The sequence below is a fragment of the Prionailurus viverrinus genome, chromosome D4, assembly GCF_022837055.1.
Source record: "Prionailurus viverrinus isolate Anna chromosome D4, UM_Priviv_1.0, whole genome shotgun sequence".
NCBI classification, from domain to species: domain Eukaryota; kingdom Metazoa; phylum Chordata; class Mammalia; order Carnivora; family Felidae; genus Prionailurus; species Prionailurus viverrinus.
In genome coordinates, this window is record NC_062573.1 from 91,682,095 (window position 1) to 91,699,305 (window position 17,211).

Below are 17,211 nucleotides of genomic sequence, written 5' to 3' on the forward strand. Positions count from 1 at the left end.
AGACCCTGCCAGCAAGAGACATGTGGGTCCTTCCCTAAGCCAGCTGGGTCTGCCGGCTTCTGGGAGCAGCGGGGGGCAGACGCCCTGCAGAGAGAAAGGGCTTCTGGACTAGGCGCTTGCCTTGGAATCTGAACAATGAGCATCTTTGCTGTAGGAAGGTTCCCGAAGGTATCGAGTCAGTGCATTTGCCAACAGCAAGTGGAGGAACTGGGAAAACAGGGAGTAAATGTGACATTCCAACACCGCGAGGCAAGGCCTCTGACAAGTGTCAGGGACACACTAATGATGCGTCCCAGCCTCCTCCTACGCCCTGGGACACACGCTCCTGTGCTCCGAGCAGCCTGGCCAAAATAACCTGAGCCAGCGCTAGGGGGATGTGCTGGCAGGAAGCACAAAGCCAGAGCCGGCTGGCACCCTGGAGTTGAGGCAGGGCCGTGGGGCCGTGGCGGGGGCTGGGCCGCGGGTCCCTCGCGTGTCTTACTGGGGCGGCGGGGAGCCTTTTTGAGCCTGGCAGAGAGACCAGAGCATGAATGCCGACCTCAGTCACAACAGATTTGAGGCTCCAGGCCAATGGGACCACCAGAAAGTGGCCAGCTGGTTCCCCCCACCCTTATAGGGCACGGACTACTGGACACGGTCGGGGTATCTTCTGTGAGTCACTGATTACCAAAGTCAACAGAGAGGCGTCTTGCGTCCCAGGGATGGTAGAAATGCCCCGTCTCCCCCGGCACGCTTGCTCCTCCCCACTCCATACTCCTTCCGGGCTTAGCTCAAGTTCCACCTCCAGGAAGCCCTCCCAGACTGCTCTGACCCATGGGGTATCTTCCTCTGAATCCGGGATGCCTGCTGCCTCACATCCGTGTCACAATCCATCGGGAGGTGCTTTGCCCAGCTCTCTCATTCTAGTCACAAGTGTGCACTCCCCCCCTGAAGTCCCCCCCCCCCCACCGAGATCCTTCCCTGCTGGGATCACACCAGCAAATGAATCAATAAAACTACGCAGCACAACGCAAAACCCAGGATGACCCACACGCCTGCTCACTAACACGGGGCCAGGTAAACACGAGAAAACGGGTGCTGATGCGGGGAGAGGGTCCAGATCTGCCGACAAAAGAACAGGGAGGAACACAGGCCAAGGAGCCCCTGGGTGATGGATCCCCGGGGGCCCGGCCTGGGGGTGGGTCGCAGCGGGGAAGCCCCGGGCTTATATTTTGTGAAAAACAAACAAGCAAGCAAAGGGATGGCTTGACTTGCCTTTTACAGCCAGCACCAATTTATTTCATTTCAAAATCCCTTTAGCGTATTAAAATTTAACATATCTTAGCTAAATACGTAAGCCTGCAGGAGACAGTCACCTGCGATGGCTTTCCGCTGCTGTTTTTGTGCACAGAATGTTTTCTGGAACAGCGTGTCTCCAACTTCACTGAGCACAGGGATCGCCCGGGGAGCCTGTTAGACCAGGAGGTCTGGAGGGGGTCTGAGGATCTGTGCTCCCAGCAAGTCCCCAGGGACTCGAGGCTGCTGGCACCCACCCCGGGGAGTACAGTTCCAAGTGCAAGTTTGGACGGGGTGCACGACCAAGTACAGCAGATGACGATAAGTAATAAGAAATAATAATAATAATAAAGGAGGGAGGACTGTTGTTCCCCAGGGATCCCGGCCGCCAGAGGGCCCCACTGGCCAGGGCCAGCCCGGGAGTGCCCCAAGGGTCACCTCTGCCACTGCTGTGGCATGCGGAAACTGTGGACCAGGTCGGGAAGAACCCAGATGCAGGTGACGGTCAGGGAGCCAGGGTGGCCCCCAGGCCAGTCTGCCCTGAGCCCACTCTGTGGCTGAGCCAGGAAACGAGCACCCACGGGGGCTGCCCCGGGGGGTGGACCTGCCCTGGAAGAGAGGTTACAGTTAGCGCTGAACAGTGCCCGCAACCCCCTCCCCGGTCAGCCAGCTGAGACGCAACCTAGCACATCCTTCGAGGTGGATGTTAACATTGTCACCGAGCAACCCAAGGCCCAGAGAGGCCAAGTCACCTCACTAGGGACACTCAGCATGGACAGAAACACGGCTCTGGTCAGCCCCGACGGCCACGCTCTCCTCCACTCGACCACACCACCAGGGAACGGGGCGAACGAGGCGGCAGCCCCCGCAGCCCGGCTTGCTGTAGGGTCACCACCCAGGCCCCTGGCCAGCCTCCACGTGGGCCTCTCGGCTGGCCCAGGCTTCTCCCGCCTCTGCCACCTGGGAAAGCCGAGCACGGGGGTACAGGTGGCTGGCTAGACCAAGGCGGGGCCCAGTCCCGTGGGAACCCCTCGAGATGGGCGGGGACCGTGTGCAGGGGACAGGCGGTAACATGGAGCCAGGCTGTGACGCCATGCTGCTGCTGGACAGAAAAGTCTTCCTCGAGGCCCCCGGGGCTGCCTCCTCACCACTTAGGCGCGGCCCATCCTGCCTGTCCGGCCACGCCCGGGTCTCCGGCCCGGTCCCGTGTAGAGCAGAGCCCTGTGACAGGTAGGTGTTCAGTCCCGGGCCTCTCCCACCACCCAGCACACTGTCTCCTCGCCCCTCCCTCCGAGGGATGGTCATTTCTGCCCACTTCTCACTCCCCTGGTCCAGGCCTCCATCATTTCCCTTTAGGCTGGACGCAGTGGCCTCCTCCAGAGCCTTCCTGCCTCCAGCCTCACCCTCTCCACGTAGCCCGTCGTGCCGCAGCCCGAGAACATTCTCTAAAGGCTACATCTGGCCGTGTCCCTCCCAGGCTCCCGACGTCTGTGGTTTCTGGGGATCTCTGGAGAAACCCACCCCCGGAAGCAGGGCTTACAAGCCTCGCCTGGCGGGCCACAGCCCAGAAGATCCCACAGCCGGGAAGCAGCAGGCTTGACTCAGACCCGGGGCAAGGTGGTCAGTCCCCCTAGAATTCTTCCTGCAGCGCTTTCCACCCTCAGAGGGCCCCCAGCCGGGGGTGGGGCTGGGCCAAGCCTGGGGGAGGGCTTGCCAGTCAGCTCGAGCCTGCTTAGGGAGGGGACCTGATTCCAAAGGGAACAAAGAGCTTTGCAAACAGAAACAAGAGTGCCCGCACCAGGAGCCTCTCCACGCGGCAATGGAAGGACAGGAGCTGGCAGACGCTGAAGACGCCGGGCTTGTCAAACCCCCTTTGGAGCAAATCCGAAGGGACCGAGACGCCGCAAGGAAAGCCAGTACCAGGGGGAGAACAAAGCCAGGCTGAGAAGCCCCGGTCGTGCTGGTCTCCGTGGAGCAGACCCCGGGCTGAGCCTGGGGGCATCCCCTGCCTCGGGGGGTGGGGAGCCCAGATTCACAGCTGCCGCCCTGTGCTGGCGGGGAAGGCAGGAGCGCCCTCAGTTTTGCACACGAGGAGGCTGACCGATTTGCCCACGGTCGCCCAGGATCCGCGCTCTCTGCCACATAAGCTGCCTCTTACTGATGTACAGACGCAGACTGGCTACTTTGCAGAGAGTGGCCGGGCCAGGAGCTGCCGGGAGGACGGGAGCGGGGCTCTTTTGCCACCGTGACTTGCCTCCTGCCCGAACTCAGATGCAATTTACAGAGATGTAATGACTCTCCCCCCGCAGCCCTGCCTGCTCCCTCACCCCTTCTGAGTGCTGCAATTATGCCTCGCTGGATGTCGAGGCCATCGCTCTGCGGAGCGGATCTGTGGAGCCCAGGGGCCTCTCTGCGGGACTGGGTCCCTGCCGTGTAGCCTCCGGGCCGGCCGGGCCATATGGCTCACCCAGAACCGGCACCGGGAGTCAGCGATTTAGAGCCGGCCCCCAAACATGCGAGGCTGGGCCGATCACTTGAGTGGGGGGGCTTGGGTTCAGATTTGCCCCGAAATTTCAAAATTCCTCTGTGCTCCCTCAATACTGCAGCTCCTCCCAGCCTCACACGCTCACTTTGGGGCCTCGATGAGCAGAGTGGTCATGGCCCATCAGGGGCATGGCATGAGCCACCCCATCATCTCACAGATGAGAGACTGAGGTCTGGAGAGGCAAGATCACTTGCCCAAGGTCACCCCGAAAGGTGGACACAACTGGGCAGATGAGTCTTGGCTCCACGAGCCGTGCCCACCTTTCCCCGAGCGCCCTTACTCCTGTTTGACGATTGTGCTGGTGTAAGCAATGCGCGTCTGGGAGCTCGAGGCCTCAGAGGCTGGGAAGGGCTCTGTGGTGGACGCCCTCCCCTCTTCCCCTGGAGAGGCTAGGGTGGAAAAGCTGGAACATTTCCATAGCCAGCGCTCTCAGCAGAGAGTGCCAGAGAGCTCCAGAAAGACCAGGCGATGGTCCCCAGAGCTCCCCACGTCTGTCCCCATGCACCCCGAAGGCACTGAGGCCGGGAGAGCCTGTGGGTCCTTCCCAGACACCCCCAAACACTTCAGGAGACCAGTTCCAAGCTTTCCAAGGGAATCGGGACCAGTCAGCCCCTCTGGAAGTTCAGGTGGCAGGGAGACCAGAAGTCAGGAGGATCCAGGGCACAAGGCTCACCCTGGTTTTTTTTCACCCCGTCACGCAGGTGCCCAACAGCCGCACCAGATGAAAACGGGAACAAAACCCCAGCTTGCCTGAGCCCCAGCCTCAGGAGCGAGATGGACTTGTCCCGAGTTCCCAGCACCCCAGCTCTTCCGAAAGCTTACGGTCAGTGCACAAAGAATTAAAGTCAGTCCCTCCCCTCGGCCCAGGAAGCACCGGTGCCACCTGCTTAGGTAAGAAGATGTCTCTGGTCGTTTCGGCTCCATCGTCAGTGCCACTGGCAGAGGCGGCTGGATGCTGTCCTAGCGAGCGCAAACCTTCGGGGGTTGGAAGTCCTCACCGCACCTGGAAGCCTCCCCCGCCCCTTCCCGCCCCAGGAGCCTGGCCTGGCCTGAGCAGAGGGGAGTGCCAGGGAAAGGCTGGCAGGTCGTCCCCTCTGGCTCTCCTGAGCTCCAGCTTCCCGAGGAACGTGAAAGGAGGGCCGGCTGGGGCTAAGGCCCCTGGGACACCCTCTTATCTTCAAGAAGGGTCAATGAATTTGACCCTTGAGACTGTCGTCACAGAGTGTTGGGGCTGAGATGCACACTGGCAGGGCTCTTAGTGCCCACATGGCCCTCGGCCTTGGGAGCACAGGACACTGGGTGGGATGACGTGGCAGAGCTGGGAGGGTGGGCAGGCAGTCTCTCCTGGAGTTTTGGTGTTTGGAGTCTTTTTATTCCTGGCTGGGAAAACCCAAAGGCCAGCCCAGTGCTCCTCTCCCCCGTTTAAGCTGAGATTTCAAACAGACAAAGGTGGGTGGGCGTGCGGCCGGTGGCCGTGACTGAGGCCGGTGGCCGTGACTGAGGTCAGCACCACCACTTACTGGCTGTGTGACCTTGGACAAGCGACCAAACTTCCCTGAGCCTCAGTTTCCTCCTCTGTCAAATAGAGCCAGTGCCCCTCTCCGATGGGTATTGGGTGAATTGGATGAATGATTACACAGGTCAGGTGCCACGCACGGTGTCTGGTCCAAGGCAAGTCTCACTGAACGGTCTCGGCTCCTGGCACCACAGAGAACAGAGGCCAGGCTCCTCTCGGAAACTTTCTCTCCCCGATTTCCTTCATGCCCAGGCCAAGAGAGAGACCAGGCGTCCCTTGGCACCGTGGGTCCCCACCTCCCTCCCTGCCTCGCTGCCCACCTGGGTCTCCATTCACAGTCCACAGCCTCCTCCCCAGGGGCGCACGTCCAGGGCAGATGGAGATGGGACGGTGGTGTGGCCCGGCAGCTGCGTGGGGCAGGGACCTGGCTCCATACTGCCCAGCAGGCTGCAGCGGGCGCCCCAGCCTTCGTGGGCACTCAGCCGGGGCTTCCCTGCCTGCGTCCCCGGCGGCCAAGGCCCCCTCGCCCCGCGACCGCTCGGCCCGCTCGGCCCGCTCCGCCCTTACCTTGAACCATGGGAACGGCGCTGCCCCCGGCCGGCCGAGGACTTGGGCGCACGTGACGGGGCGGTCCGGCGTCCGTCCCGGGCAGGGCGCAGCTAGCGGCGGCCGCTCCTGCCCAGGCCACGGCTGCGGCGCCTGCTGGGGCCGGGCGGGCGAGGCGGGCGCTGGGGAGGCCCGGAGGCCCGCGGGAGGCGACTGCGTGCCCGGGCGGGAGCCCCCTGCCAGCTCCGGCTGCGGCCACGGCTCCGGACGCGCAGGCTGCCTCCCAGCGAGCGGCACGCGCGGTTCCAGCCCAGTCCCAGGCGCGGGGCGCGCGCTGGCGGGAGGGCGCGCGCACGAGCCGGCGGGGAGCGCGCCGCCGGCCCCGCGCGCGCCGCCGTCGGGGGCTGCGGGGAGCGGTTTGGGAGCTGTCCCTGGTGCTGACCGCTCGTCCGCTACGGGCCCAGGCCGCGGGACCTCCCGCCCCCGCCCGCCGCCCCGCGGGGCTCCCGTGGCTCTGCGCCTGCTTTCTGGAATTGGGAGTCGGGCTGAAGCTGCTGCTGCTTGTCAACAGTGCGACCTTGGGGCAAGTTCCTGACTCGGGGAGTCTCTCTGGCTCTCACCTGTGAAAGGCGCCATAGCAGTGCCTGCAAGGTTGGTCTGAGAATGCAGTTCAACCAGGTCCAGGGGCCTGGCACACAGTGGGGGCTCAGGAAACTCTGGCCTTTTTCATGGTTTGTTTCCATTCTCATGGTGGGCAACCGCCAAGCTAGGGAGAAAGGGCGGTGCCTGTCCTGCTCTGGGGCCTGGTGGCTGCCCTTGGATCTCTCAGGGCATCCACAGAGGAAGGGAGCAGACTCCTGCTTTGGGACCACAAAGCACAGATTTGGGACCAATGGCTGCACGCTGAAGCAGGACAGACTGGGCTGCTTCCTTCCTGGCATGAGGTCCCTCCACCTGAAGGGAGTGCTCCCAGAGGCAGCGAGTGACCTCTGTCCCTGCAGAGAGACACTCAAGACGAGGCCGAAGCCACGGGGACCCCGAGCCGAGAGAGAGGCCTGAAACTAAATATTACTAAAGAATATGTAAGGCACTAAGAACCGTGCCTGGCTCATTGAAAACGTAATACGACCGTTTGCTTTTCCAACTCTTAAGTTCTTTAAAAGACTCTATATCTTGGTAGGGAAAACCTGTTACTTCACTCCTGTTCTAGAGACGGGAATACTGGGGACACATGGAGGGCGTGAAAGGACCTGCTTGGAGTCCACTCCCGCCTTACAGATGGGCTGAGGAGACAGAGATAAGCGCCGGGCTCAGAACCACCCCACAGGACCGAGAGGGTGAGTATTTACAAGCCAGATAGACAGGCTCCAGATGTCCAGCCTCCTGCCTCGCCCTGTCAGGTTCCCTAGGTCGGGTCACTGCCCAATTTCCCCAAACTGTTCAAGCCACTTTGACCCTGGAGAGTTTCCTTACCTCATTCCTCTTAACTAATGGAAAGAGCTGGTGCCTGCCCCGTGAATGTCGAATATCTCCGTCCCTTCCGAGCAGGATAATTGAACATCACCCTCCTCGCTTCCTAAGGGATCAGGGGCGGTGCTTGATTCATTAATTAACTGTGCACAGTACCTGCTTCCACCAGGCACTGACTTCATGGTAAACATCACTCACTATGTGCTCAGTACGTCCCCGACACAAGGCTACACACGTTGCCCACATTGTCTCATTGAAATCTTCTCAACAATCCATTGAGATGACTTTGCAGGTGAAGATTGGAGACTTAAGAGCAGCAGACCGGAGCTGGCTTAGACTGAATCTCGAACACATGCTCCTCATACCCTCCTCCCAGATTTTCGATGTGCTCCCAACTTAGGAAAAAATATGGAAACATTAATAGAAATTCCACATGGGGGGGGGGGGCGGGGAGAGAGACAGAGAGAGATGTATACCGGCCAGCCAATCAGTGCCTGAGGAGTCAGCCTAGGAATCCTTTAAATCGACATTTTCCATCAAAATCCCCATTAGACAACTGAGCCACCTTTTTTTTCTTTTTCTTTTTTTTTAATTTCAGGATTGCTTAGATCTCGGCAAACATGTGCCAAGAATTTTAAAAGGAGCATCACTGCCAAACTGTCTTCACCAGCCGGCTCCAATGCCCTGCCACTCCTGCCCCCCGCCTTCTCTTCATTCACACTCGGCAGAATTTCCCAGCTGTGGGTCCGGAGCTGCTGACCTCGTGAAGCAGGGGTTTCCTTCCCAAGCTCTGCAGAGGTGGGCTCCCGGGGCCTGTGATGAGGCGCTCCGAGCCTGTTTTGCTTCATCCACGACTGAATGCTCCCCGCAACGTATAAAGTAGACACGCTTCTTACTCACGCGTTGTCGGTGGTGGGAGAGGCGCGAAGCGACTTACCGACGGTCGCACGGGCCGCGAGAAGGTGGCTGCAGTGAGCAGATTTCACTCGGATGTTGATGCTCGATGGTCCCCACCAAACTCGCTCTTAAAACCATGACCTGGTTTTAAGCAACAACCCTTTCTCCAAAAATAAAAATGGAGGGGGGTGGCGTGAGGAGCCACTGGTCTGACTTTATAGAAACAACCCACCATCAGGTTCGCTTAAATGGCAAATTCTCCTGACGCGTGCATGCAGGCAAAAAAAAAAAAAAAAAAAAAAAAACAACCCATTTGAGCTACACATGGTTCTGTCAGTTTGGCCAGAAGTGGTCCTGGGGGCGGGAGGCACGGCTCAGTGCCACCTCACTGTCGCTCCTTCCTCTTCCATATGCTTTCGGTTGCACAGCAACTTCAGTTTATGGCGGCTACTATGTCCCCATCACTAGCATCTCTCTCCCGGCACCGAGCTTCGTGGCTCTAACTCAGATCCAACAGATGGCCGAGTTGGTTGCAAAAGCCCCAACACATTGGAACATAGGTGGCAGTTTATGAGGGTTCATTTCCCACTGAGGGCAAATGGAGCTTTTGTCAGATCAGCCCCATGCTGTCAAGACACGACCTTCCTACCCATTTGTTTCTCCGGGGGCAGGGCGGATAGCTTGCAGGGGAGGGGCCGTGATGACCACTGCCCGTTTCTCTCTACGCAGTCACTGACTCGACGTATAGGAACTAATTACGCGGGTGACTGCAGGGGCCTCGACCCTCTGACCACGGCCCCGCACCCAAGACGGTCACATAACCATCCAGATGGAGTGAATTACGTCCTGGGAGGCAGAGGATATGCGCCCAGCCGCGGCTTCTCACCTGAGTCTCATCCAGCTGAGAGGGAGGGGAGCCAAGCGCTCCAGGAGTGAGGATTCGGCCAATTCCCTTTCTGGGAACCCTCAAGAGGCAGTGAGCTCCCCGTCTCCAGACGTGTCCAAGCAGCAGCTGGCCGTTCACTAACTGCGGAGTCGAGCTGGCCGAGCTGGCCCCCGGCGGGGGGGACCCGTCCAGCCTCGGAAGTCTCTGGAGTCTTAGAAGGGGGGGCCGATGGCAGCTTGGGGTGGGCACCCCACTGCCCGGCCCCCGTTTCAGCTGCCCGGTGTATCTCGGGCCACCAGAGGGGGCCCCATGTTGAGCCTTCCAAGTTCTTTCCCCAAATGGGCACTGGGGCAAATGACCGAAAGGGGCCGCTGTTTCCTCCAGCGGGTACTTATGGAAATTGCCGGGGGCTTCGGGCAGTTACTAAATTAACCTTAGTTTGGTCTTTGGAGCGTTTTCTTTTCCTGGCCTGCGCTCCTGAGGGGTTCTTCCACTGACTGAACGGGCTCTGTGGCGGGCCCACTTATGTCACTGAACCTGTGTCTACCCAATTCCAAAACATCCATCCAGGTCAAGCCCATTTGGAGAATAGGTTTGTTTGTTTTTTTTTTTTTTTTTTGAGAGATGACCCAGGCCATGACATTGCGATTATTTTGTGATGTTGGCTGGGCAGAATACACTCGCGTTCTAGATCAAGGGCTTTGGGTTGGGTGTCTTTGGGACGTGACCAGGAGCAGAACCAGGCATCAGAGCGTGGAGGGGAGAGCAGGAGTGAGAGAATGAGACGACCGATGTGCAGAGGGCCGGGCGCGGGGTGGGTGGGGGTGCCGGGGGGTGCTTGGGCGCACACGGCGGTGTTTCCATTGCCCTGGTTTGAAAAGACAGCCTTGTCTGTTTGAACAGAAATCACCGGTGGTTTTCAGTTACTGCAACATTCTACAACGTTGTGACAGCAAGCTTGATGTGCTCACTCTTCAGCAATCTTCGAGGATGATGGGCGGGGACGAGGTGATGCCGAGCGAGGCGCTGGGGAGCAGTCAAGGGTCCCTTGGGGCCCCTCCGGTGAATCACGGTTCATCCCGACAAGCTCTCGTGACCTCACCTCCTCTTTCCCGGCCAGCTTGGGCTGCGCGTGCCTGCACTCATGCATTCACTCACGTGCCGCGCACTGTGGGTGCAGAAAGGCCCCGCTGTCGGGGAGCTCGGACCGGGTGAGGGTTCAGAGCCGGATGAGACAGGGCTCCCTGGGCCCGGTGGGGCTGGATCCAGGACCGCACTCCCCGTGGCCGACATCCGTGGCGTGCTGATCGTCACGTGGCTCTCCTGACGCCCTGGCTGACGGTGGCAGGTTTGGATTGGGGGCCAGGAGGAGGGAGGGTGTGGGAGGAGGGGAAGGAAGGGAACCGTAGGGTCAGGTGTGGGGAGGCAGGATGAGCGGGGCAGACCAAGGACGGGAACAGTGCCCCAAGGTCGAAGGGCGCAGGGGTGGGGTGTGGGATGCCGAGGCCTTGCTGCTGCACCCCTCCACACGCACACGTCTGGCGGCCCGAGGTGGCTCAAGAGCCTCGGCTGGGGTCTGCGCTCCAGCAGATGACCGCTGCTGCCCCTGCGGTAACACGACCCGGAGACGCCATGGCACTTTCGTAGCCCCCCGAGGAAGCACGGGGGACGACCGTCAGCCTCGGGCTCCCCCATGCTGTCCCTCTCTTCCCAGCACCTGTGCAGGGGCTCCATGGTCCTGAGTCTCGGGCACCGTCTCCCCTGTTGGCTCCCACATCCTCTGCGTCTCTGCTCTGGGATAGAAGAGCCATGCGGGCAGACATTTGTCCCTTCCGCTCTCCACTGTCCCCCGGCACCAGCCTCAGTGGGAAGGCATTAGCCCGAGGCTCTGTGCTGCTCCTGGATTTCTCGCCCCCTCTCCCCCGGACGAGGGGCGGCCAGAGGCCCGGCCTCCCTCTGCTCCTCGTGCCCCACTGGAGACCACTGGCCACGCGATTTCTCCTGTGGGACCGACAAGGAAACTGAGGCAATGAAGTGCAAGTGACCGGCCTGGCTGCAGAGTTAATGAGTGACTCGGGGGTGACTCGTGCCAAAGAGCCGGTCCCCACAGGGCCTGCCGGGAAGAAAGGGCAGAGCCTGTCGGACCCCATCAGCCCTGGGCACGCGTGGACCACCACAAGATCCCCGAGCCCACCCCACCACTCGCCCGGAGCCCCTCTGCTGCAGGAGTGGCCAGACTGTCCCCTGGATGGGGTACAAGCTTGGCCACCAGAGCCAGCCCGGCCCGCCCTCCTTCCGCAGGCTGTCAGCCTAGCCAGCTCTGGCACTGTCTGCGCCCGAGCTCTCATCCTCCCGGCCTTTGCACACGCTGGTCTCTGCCCGAGACGCCCCTTCTGCCCGGCACCATCTGGCGAACTCCTACGCACCCCACAAGGCCCAGGCTCAAGTGGGGCAGCCTCCAGGACCCCAGGGGGGCCAAAGCCCTTATGTCTTCTGTGCTCACACGACTCTTCGGTCAAAAGTCTAACCTCGCCTTCTCTGTAATCGCTTAACTCCATGTGAGCACCTGGAGGCCGAGTGAGTTGGCCTCACTTATTGAGCGCCTACTGTATGCAGTAGCGATGGGTGCTGGGACGCAGGGGTGCGTAGGACAGGCCCAGCCTTTCTCTCTCAGGACCGACGTCCCAATGGGTCTGCTGTTGTCTCCTCCACGTGCCCGGGATTCGGCCCGCAGTTGGGGCTGGTCCAGAGTTTGGACCTGGGGATGTGGATCTGGCGCGGGCAGAGCAGTGGAGAGACGAGGGCTTGGAGGTGGGCAGAACTGGGCTCCATCCTGGCCCTGCTCACCGGGTGAGCGAATACGGCTGAGCCTCAGTTTCCCCACGTGTGGTTCCGAGCCACCCAGATCTGCTTATACCCCAGGATGAGGGTGGGATGACCCTCGGCTTGCCTGGGCGAGGCTGGCAGCAAGGGCCGAAACCTCTGGCCTGGGGCCTGGGTGCTGGCCTTGGGAGCCCCAGTCCCACTGGCTTCCCCCATCCTGGGCGGCTGGGGCCTTGGGGAGACAGGCTCCCTACTTCCGATGGAGTCTGGAGCGGGGCCGGCATTTACCAGTGACCCCTGCCTGTGGCAGCCGCCCACTGACCGCCCCGTGGACCCCACAGCCCTGCCCGGGAGGCCGTCCCTCCTCCCCTGGGCTTTGGAGAGGACTTTGCGTTCTCTGCCTTTCCCTTGGCAGCAGTCTGGCTGGCGAGGCTGTGGGGAGCACGTCGGGGGGAGCGTTTGCACGCGCCCCCAAACCAGGGCCCACGGACGCGTGCTCCCAGCCCAGGCCTGCCACTCTGCCACTCGTCTCCTCTGCTGTAGGACACGCGGCAGGGAGGGGAGGACCAGCCACTAACCCGCCCCACCCCCATCCCCGGTCCTGTCGTTGGCCCCCGTCACCCTGAAACAGGGTCAGCCTTGTCTGGAGGTATGAGCCCTCGGTGTTGGTGGTCCCCCACCCCCCCCCCCCACCCGTACCCCCTTCCCCACAGCCCAGGGTGCTTGGTGGCTCCTGTATGGGGAGCCACTGTCCCTGCTGTAAACCCATAATCCCACACAAGGGGTCTCGCCCTTCCCAGCGCTGGCCTGGCCTCTCCCACTGCACCATTTTCCTTTGCTTTTGCTCTGTTTCGTCTTGATGAGAAGCTTGGGGGTAGTCACGTCACCGCGGGACAAACAGAACAGTGGCTTGCTTCCCCATAGGGGACTTTTTGAGACTCACGTGTTTGTGAGCCGTCCCTCCACTGGGAGACTCGTCCAGACTTGCTGGGGCCGACTGTGGTTTCCTTCCCCTGAAACCCGGGTCTGAGGACCCCGCCACACAGGTGGCAGCATGTGGCTCTCGAGAGGGGTGACAAGGCCGTGTGTAAGACGTGGGTGGACGTCTGCCTCGGGCCTCTGTGCCCTCCAGCTTCCCAACAGGCGTGGCCCGGAAGGGGAGTGGGGCAGGGGTCTCCATGTCCCTGGCTCCCCCGCTTTAGGACCACGTCAGGCGGGGCTGGGTCTCCCTGGGCCATGTACCCTCTCCTCTGACCCCCTTCTCCTAGGGCCTCACCCCCTCAGGCCAGGGCGAGGGAACAGCACCTGCTCACTGCACCTCCCCTTGTGGCTTCCTTTCCTCACTGGCCCACTTCTCCATCAAAGCCCCTTTACTAAAAGCCTCCTTGAGCATCATCAGGTGAGTGACCCTGCCTGATGTGCCCTCCTCCCCGCCGTGGGGACAGGTTCTGTCTCCCTGCAGCCTCACGGCACGGGGGTCCGTCATCTGGTCCATTTCCCCCTACTTGTATCTCATTGGGCGACTGTGTTTTCCCAGCAGCTGGGGAGGTTGACAGCCCCCTCATACGCCCGCTCGCATCACCTGCCTGTTCCCCCATTTCCGAGTCTTCGTGTCTTGACGCTGATGTGTAGACACTCTTTATGTGCTCATCTGTTTCGTGGGGCGCAAAGACTTTCTTCCAGGCTGGTGTCTGTCTTCACCTTGGCTTAGGTAGGGTCCGTCATCGAGCTGAGGCCGCTGGCTTTTAGGGGCCAGACCTGCCAGGCTTTCATGGCAGGGCCCCTGAGAGGTTCAAACAAGTAGACGAGGGGCGCCTTTGTGGCTCAGTCGGTTGAGCGTCCGACTTTGGCTCAGATCGTGATCTCACAGTTCATGGGTTGGAGCCCCGCGTCGGGCTCTGCGCTGACAGCTCGGAGCCTGGAGCCTGCTTCGGATTCTGCGTCTCCCTCTCTCTCTCTCCCTCCCCTGTTGCCTCTCACTCTGTCGCTCTCAAAAATAAACGTTAAAAAATCAAAAGAAAAAAGCAGACGAGATTTTCCATACGATTTGTGCCATTTTGATTTTGTGTTTAATTTTTAACCCATCTAGGATTTTTGTGGCTATGAGCCACAGGTTTACCTGTTTGTGTTTTTATTTTGTTTTGACACTCGAATAACCAGTGGTCCCTGGCTCCCTATCCAAGTGAAAATTGCATCGTTCCAGATATGCAGGGGTCTGTTCCCGGAGCTCCTGCTGCGCTACGATCCACATGCCTATCAGGTCACCAACGTGTGACAGAGGCGACTTGGACAGCTCAGGGGAACCATGCTACCTCTCCGTGTCCTTTCGTCTGGCTGCCAACATTTCCTTGAGTGTTCTCCTCTTCTGAATGATCTGTATTATCGACCTGTGAGATCGGGAATCGTTTGGGGGCCCTAACCAAGACTGGGTTGAATTATAGATGGACTGGAAGAAACCCAACCCCTGGACCAGTAGACCAGAGCAGCAGAGACGCTAGGACCAAACAGCCGGGGTTCAAATCCTAGCTCTGCCACTCCCAGGCTGTGTGCCCTTGGACAAGTTGCTTGACTTCTCTGTGCTTCAGCTTCTTCACCTAGAAAATGAGGTAACAGGAACACCAATACCGCTCCAAGCGTTGGTCCAAAAAATAAATGAGCTAAGATCATGAAAAAAGCATACATGAAATCAGACATCATCTTTTTTAAGGTAAATCCTTATTGTGTTGACTACCAGGAGGGGGTGGAGGGATGCTGCCATTGAAGCTCTGATACGCCCTTGATTGTTTCAGGGACGTTTGAAGATGGGAGACGTGTTTATTAGAATCAATATGGTAGACTGCTGTCTTTACAACATTCTAACGTCTCCCAGCAAGGGGGCTGGTTTTTATCTTCATTGGTTTAGATTTTCCTTTTTTTTCTCTTGCGGTAAAACTTTATAATATTCTTCATATAGGCTCTTCAGGGCCTTCAGTACATTTTGGGGGGGGGGGTAAAGGGATCCTGAGGCCACAAAGTTTGAGAACCAGAGCTCTGCATTCTCAGAGAGGCAGGGAAAGCTTGGGATGGTCAGAACGGATGCTGGAAAACCAGCTGATTGGAGTCAGCGGCTCTTGCTGATTGAAAAGAAATGGGGAGAATCTCGCTAACCCATCAGAGGGCACTTAACACCCGTCTTTGGCCGGCGCCCCGCTCATTGGGAAGCCCAAGAAGCTCTCCCGGGGACAAGCTGAGCGTCCCTGTGCGGCTGCATCCCCTGTGGCCAGCTGGCCTGGCGAGTCCGCTGGACAGAAACGGAAATAAAAGACACAGATATCGAACCGGAAGAGGCTGAGCGGTGACTGCTCCCTGACACTTGGAAAATTCCACTCGGTAAATCCAAGTGAACCCGGGGAAGATTTATTAAGACAATTAGGCGTTTGACAAGGTGGCCGGTGACAAAATAAACGTTGTGGGGGGGGGGGGGGGAAATCAATGTTTTTGTACCTGTTACCATAACCCAATTATATGTGTGATGAGAAACTGTGTTCACTGGAGGAGAGGCCGGGGGGCTTCCCGAACCTGTGATATTTCTTTATTTTGCGAAAGCACAGCAAATGTGGGAGAACAGACACAGATCTGAGCGGTGAGCACATGGGCGTTTGTAACGTCATTCTCTGTGCCTGTCTCGTGTTTGAACCTGTCCCAACGCAAAGACGATAATCGATCCCATCCCTCGTGACAACGAAACCGCCCAGGCTTCATTCCGCGTCCCATCGGATTTTACGTCCCCGTCTTTTCTGCCGGCCCGTCTTCCTCTTCCTCGGGTTAAGATTTTTGTTTGCTCTGGTTGAGTAACTTGAGTTCAGGCTCTCAGAAAGGGGAGTGGTGGTGAAATCCCCGAGTCCTTGAACATCTGAAGGGTTTTCTTTGCTCTCAAACCAGGATGCCCGGTTCGGGATGGTAGACTGAATTAACGCCTTCTCTCTGAAACTGGAAGGAGGGTCCCGCGTCTCGTGCCCGCTCGCGCCACTATTGGGAGAAGGCGCGGGGACCTGGCTCACGCCCGTCCACAGGGGGTGGGGGTGTCCCTCCCATTCTCACCGTTGCTCCTGGCGCCTGCGCTCTGTTCTCTCCGGGAGCATCGGAACCTTCGCTCTGCTTCTGCTGACCTGGAAATGGGCCTTCGCGCGGCTGGAACAGGCCTGGGTTCATTTGCTCTGCTCGGCACCTGGCGAGTTCTTGGAGCCAACGACGGGTGTCCTTCTGTGGCCCTGGGTCTTTCTCTGGCCACTCTCTTCCCTCCATCCCCACTGTGCCACTTGAGGGAACATCCATCAGATGGCCGAGGGGCGTCTGGAGCTGTCCCCAGGTCCCCAACTTCTGCCTCGTGTTTTCCATGACTTTGCCCTTTAGGACGAATCCCTTGCATGGCCCCTGGCCCCATCTTCCAGTGTGCTGGTTTCCTCTTCAGATGTCTCCTCTCCGCTTCCAGCCCATCTATTTTAAATTTCCGAGATCTCTAATTAGTTCTTTTATATAAAAGCCCATTCTTGCTTCACGGATCCGATAACCCCTCTTATCTCTCTAAAGGTAGTAATTATACGTCTTTTAAAGGCTCCTCTGTTGACTCGATCGTGGCGCTCCCCGGTGTCAGGGCTCCTGTTTCTGAGATGACGGCTCTCTTTTCTGGGGTTGCTTTGTCTCACATGCCTGGTCATGTGGGCAGTGTGCCTATTTCTGCACTAAAGTCCCTGTTTGTCTGTCCGCCGCGGCTGTGTCTGTTTCTGAGGCTCTGACGGAGACGGGGAGGTCCGCGCACCCAGGCGCGGTGGGCGGAGAAGTGCTCCCGTGGGCTGGGGGCCTCTAGCTTCACTGAGCTCTGTGGTGTCCTGGTCTCCGTCCTGCTGTGGTGACCACCCTCCGCTTGGACCTGGGGACTCAGGGACTCTCTGCTGTCCACGGCAGCAGGAGACGAGTACCCTGACCACTGCCCCGCCCCACCGCTGTGCCTTATCTCCCTGGCTCGGGATGGAGGGGGGTGGCCTCCAGGCCACGTCTGCAGCCACCCAAGCTGGGCATCTTGGGGGACGTGGTTCCCCCCGATTTGGTTTCCTTGAGTCTTTTTCTGTGATTCCTACAGAATTCTGATGCTCTGAAAAGACTCCTTATTTACAGCCAATTTTATTATGCTTTTTTTTTTTTCTTTTAAAAACATTCTTCTGACACCTGGTAGGATTTGGGGGATGACATATTTAGTTACCCGTTTGGCTGAGG

General features: G+C 59.3%; 1 long non-coding RNA gene across 1 annotated transcript; it reads left to right on the forward strand.

The window, feature by feature from the left end:
* Positions 1-6,325: 6,325 nt before the first annotated feature.
* LOC125150072 (uncharacterized) lies at positions 6,326-8,254 on the forward strand. Its single transcript, XR_007146156.1, has 3 exons — positions 6,326-6,533; positions 7,093-7,219; positions 7,951-8,254. It is a non-coding gene; the product is annotated as an uncharacterized LOC125150072 (long non-coding RNA).
* Positions 8,255-17,211: the final 8,957 nt, after the last annotated feature.